Source organism: Bubalus kerabau, chromosome 5, assembly GCF_029407905.1.
Source record: "Bubalus kerabau isolate K-KA32 ecotype Philippines breed swamp buffalo chromosome 5, PCC_UOA_SB_1v2, whole genome shotgun sequence".
NCBI lineage: Eukaryota > Metazoa > Chordata > Mammalia > Artiodactyla > Bovidae > Bubalus > Bubalus kerabau.
In genome coordinates this window covers 104,706,201-104,711,634 of record NC_073628.1, presented here as the reverse complement: position 1 = coordinate 104,711,634, position 5,434 = coordinate 104,706,201, and positions in this window count along the sequence as shown.

Genomic DNA, 5,434 nt, shown 5'->3' with positions numbered 1-5,434 from the left:
TGATTTATCTTTCCCAATATTTGTTTACAAATATTTTCAAATATATAAAAAAGTTGAATTTTCCATTGAACATCTATACACCTGCCATTGAGATTAATATATAACTAATAAAATGTATTCATATTGTATACCATTTACATTGATATTTTGCTAAATGTCCTTTATTACATAGCTATTCATCTGTCTTTCCCTCTATCCATCCAATAATTCATTTTATGTTTTGATACATTTCAAGGTAAGTTGAAATCCTCAGCTCACTTTCCCCTAAATATTTCAGCATGTATATCCTTAACTTGTCATGGACACGACTTAGTGACTAAACCACCACCACCCATAACTTGAGTTCAATATTTCTGAAGGGTCCTTTTTATTTCTTTTGTAGTAAAATTTATAAGTGACTTTTCCAAATGCACTCACCTCTGTGCGTGACCCAAATACAGGAGATGCAGAACAGTCACCCCCAAAATCTCACTCACATTCCTATCCAGCTTGCCTCCCCAGAGGTAAGCAGAGCTCTGATTTTTTCACCCTAATTAGTTTTATTGCTCCAGAACGTCACATAAACTGAGTTATGTGGTAGGTACCCTTTTGTGTCTGGCTTCTTTAGTGACATGAAGGTTTTTGGGTTTGCTGTGTCTTTGGGTGGATTAGCAGTCCAACTGACTTCATGGTTTTAAGGAGAGTTTGATCCTCCCACTGATGGACACATGAAATGTTTCTGGCTTTTTGACATTATCATTAGAATTGCTATGAGCATTCTTATGTTAAGTCATTTTCTGGACATGTTTTCATTTCTGTTGGGTAAACAGCTTGAAGTGGAATTTCTGGGTCATGGGGTAATTATATGTTTAGACTTATAAGAAACCACCAGATCTTTGCCCCAAACACCCACCAGCACTGTTGGGAGTTCCAGCCACTCTACAGTCTCATTGGCATTTGGGGTTCAGTCTTTCAAAATTCAGCCACTCTGTTGTGTGTGTATTTTAAAACACTTGGTTGGATCCAGGGAGCCAATATTTTACTCAAGATTTTCCTGTCTCTGTGTAAAAAGATTCTAAGACCTTTACTTCCTGCCCTTTTGTTGTCCTGGACACTAAACTGACACCTGTCTCTTAAAATGAAACAGGTTGCTTTACCCCTTGTATTATTTTCTAGAAAAATGTATATAAGAATCATTTGTCCCTTGAAAGAACTCATCTGTAAACTGTCTTGGTGAAATGCTCTTTTTGAGAAGGATAAGGACTTTGATTCCCATTTTTGAGTTAAGTTTTCTATTTCTTCAGAGGAAAGGCTTGGCACTTTGTATTTTCCCAGAAACCTGCCCATCTGATCTCAAAGTCTTCCTTAAATTCCTTGCCTAATAACTCAGCTGGGCATAAAGATAGACCTGGGGACTCACTAGGTGACAGAAGATCAGGGGTAACTGCTCCCCAAGACCAGTGTGGCTCAGAGGAGGGCAGGAGGCCTCAAGAAGGAGGTGAGTCTGGGGTGGGCTCTGAGCTCCAGGACCCTGAGAGCCTCCCAATTCTTTGCCCTCTCCCCAGCCTTGGAGGAGCTGAAGGGGTGAGCCGTTTTCCCTCTAGGAAATTCAGAAAGACGCCTGCACTCTATAGCTCTGAAGTCTGTGTGAACTCCCAAAAGGCTCCTCAGGGGCCTTGCCTGGGGAATAGGTATGCAATACCTGCCTCAGGTGTATGCAGGGAACAAGGTGTGGATTGCGGTACCTCCCTCAGGTGTGTACACAGGTCAAGGCAGACTGTGGTACATGCTTCACATGTGTGCACGGGACAGAGTAGATTGTGGTAGCTGCTTCAGGTGTATACTGGGGACAAGACAGACTCAGTGAGATGAAGGTGAAAACACATCTCACAGCAGGTGTGCATTTCACACTCATCTCCTGACTTCCTCCCTCAGGAAATACAGTGGTAGTGAGGCTCTGAAGGTTTTCATTCCTATTTTTAAAGCACAAAGGAGTAAGTCTCTGGTAACATGATTTGACACTATGTGACCCTGAGTGGGAGGTCCCTGGAGCTTCATGAAAGTGAAAGTGAAAGTCATTCAGTCGTGTCCAACTCTTTGCAACCCCATGCACTATAGTGTCCATGGAATTCTCCAGGCTAGAATACCAGAGTGGGTAGCCTTTCCCTTCTCCAGGGGATCTTCCTGACCCAGGAATCAAATCAGGACCTCCTACATTGCAGGCAGATTCTTTACCAACTGAGCTATGAGGCAAGCCCCTGGAGCTCCAGTCACTTCAGTCATGTCCAACTCTCTGTGACCCTATGGACCACGGTCCGCCAGGCTCCTTTGTCTATGGGATTCTTCAGGCAAGAATACTGGAGTGGGTTGCCATTTCCTTCTCCCGTGATAAAGTATGAAGTGAGTGAAGTGAAGTCGCTCAGTCGTGTCTGATTCTTTGCAACCCCAAAGACTGTAGCCTACCAGGCTCCTCTGTCCATGGGATTTTCCAGGCAAGAGTACTGGACTGGGTTGCCATTTCCTTCTCCACTGGAGCTCCATGGTGCTCATCAAACTGTACCACCTGCCCAGACAGGTGTGAGGTACTCTGTTTGTCTGAGTTTGTAATGAGTATATGATTCCTCCTGCCCAGCTCACAGTCTGGAGAGAGTTTCCAGGCTGCAGGGCAGGGCAGGGAATCTAAACAGAGCCCAGAGTTTCTGGTGAGCTGAGAGATGGGTTCTGAGTGTCCCACATTCTCACAATTGATGAAATTCAAGTGAAAGTATAGATAAGTCAATAGCATTGTGTCAAGATGATATTCCTGGCTTGCACAACTGTGTCAGGGTGAGGTACAGTGTTAACACAGGACAAGATGAACAAAGAGTATATTGGAACTCTGTGTGCTGTTTTGCAACTTCTTGAAGCATGAAATAAAACATAGCTTTATTTTTAATTACCAGACATGAAAAGAAGTGGGAATATATGCCTCATGACCAAGAGAAAAATCAATAACTACGAATAGACCCAGATTTTACAAAAATGATAGAAACACAATAAATGAGCAGTAAAGAAACTAGTGTAAGTATAACCTATGTCATCAAAAAGGCAGAGGGAAATATAAACATGATGAGGAGAAAATAAAGGAGATAGAAAAGACCCAAAATGAGCTTCTAGAGGTGAAAAAGTACATTATCTGAAATGGAAAAATACACTGAATAGGATTAAGACCAGATTAGATCCTGTAGGGAGAAGGCGATAGCACCCCACTCCAGTACTCTTGCCTGGAAAATCCCCTGGACGGAGGAGCCTGGTAGGCTGCAGTCCATGGGGTCGTGAAGAGTCAGACACGACTGAGCGATTTCACTTTCATGCACTGGAGAAGGAAATGGAACCCACTCCAGTGTTCTTGCCTGGAGAATCCCAGGGACAGAGGAGCCTGGTGGGCTGCTGTCTATGGGGTTGCACAGAGTTGGACATGACTGAAGCGACTTAGCAGCAGTAGCAGTAGATCCTGTAGAAGTTTTTTCAAAAAAGAAAAAAAGATCAATGGGCTTTTTTAGGAGAGCAATAGAAATTATCCAAAGTTAGATACAGAAAAAAATGACTGAAAAAATTAAAGAGCAACAGTGATCAGTGAGGTAATAAGAGCAGTCAACCACACGTGTCATCAGCATCTCTGAAAGGGAGGAAGGAGATGAAGGACGGGAAAGTATCTGGAGAAATCATTGCTGAAAATACTAAAAGTTTGATTAAAAACAGTAACAACACTATAAACTCACAGATCCAAGGATCTCAATGAATCCCAACTGAAAACAAAACAAACAAACCCAAGGCAAAAAAGCCCACAAAACAAATAAACAAAAATCCCTGCAAAAAACAAATGCAAGAAGAAAATCATACCAAGAATATCATAACCAAATTGCTAAGGAGATAAAGGGAAAATCTTACAAGCAGCCAGAGAATAAGATATATTGTGTACAAATGAGCAAAGTTAGGTACATAAATATATTTCTCACCAGAAACCATGCAAACCAGAAAACAATGAACAGACTTCTTCAAAGTCTGAAGGAAAAAACTCTAAACCTTGAATTCTGTACCCAATAGAAATATCTCTCAAATGAAGGCAAAATAAATAATATTTCAGTTGAAATTAAGAGAGGAGAATTTATGGTCAGTATACCAGCACCATAAAAGCTATTAAATTAAATTCTTCACACACAAGGAAAATGATGACAGATATAAATATGTACCCAAGCAAAGAAAGAATATTAGAAGTGATAACTATGTGGGTATATAAAAGAGTGCTTAATTTACATTTTTAAAAATTTAAAACATAATTAACTTCTTAGGAGAAAATAGTAACAATATATTAAAATTTTTATAAGTGACATTTTTGATAATACAAAGGACAAAAAAGGGGAAATGGAGGTACGCATTGTAAAGTTTTTACACTATATGTGATGTATGGATGTGAGAGTTGGACTGTGAAGAAGGCTGAGCGCCAAAGAATTGATGCTTTTGAGCTGTGGTGTTGGAGAAGACTCTTGAGAGTCCCTTGGACTGCAAGGAGATCCAACCAGTCCATTCTGAAGGAGATCAGCCCTGGGATTTCTTTGGAGGGAATGATGCTAAAGCTGAAACTCTGGTACTTTGGCCACCTCAGGCGAAGAGTTGACTCATTGGAAAAGACTCTGATGCTGGGAGGGATTGGGAGCAGGAGGAGAAGGGGATGACAGAGGATGAGATGGCTGGATGGCATCACTGACTCGATGGACATGAGTCTGAGTGAACTCTGGGAGTTGGTGATGGACAGGGAGGCCTGGCGTGCTGCAATTCATGGGGTCGCAAAGAGTTGCACACGACTGAACGACTGAACTGACTGAACTGAACTGAAGTGGTATAGCATCCTTTGAAAGCGTCTTGATAAGTTAAAGATGTGTATTGTAAACTCTAGAGCTGTCACTAAAAAGAAAAGGTAGTGTTAATAAGCTAATATTGTAGGTGAAATGGATATTTGAAAACATTCATTTAATTCAAGAGGGCAGTAAAATAAGAACAAAAAAAGAGAGAAATATGTGAAAACAAATAGTAAGATAGTATATTTAAACATAATATATAATCACATTAAATGTAAATGGCCTGTACCTTCCAATTAAAAGAAAGAAATTGTAAGACTGGATTAAAAAAAAAATCCAACTATATGCTGTCTACAAGAAAACTCATTTTAAATAAAAAACACAGGTAAGTTAAAAGTGTGGAAAAAGATATACCATATGAACACCAACCAAAAGAAAGAAGGGGCTGCTAAATTAACATCAATAAAGGTTTATTTCAGAATAAGAAATACTATCACGGACAAGGAATGACATGTCATAATAATAAAGGAATCAGTATAAATATATATATTTCCCTTATATTTCTTCTGATTTTTGCTTTATGTAACCTTGTTTCTTAATTGTTAGGTACCTGATGA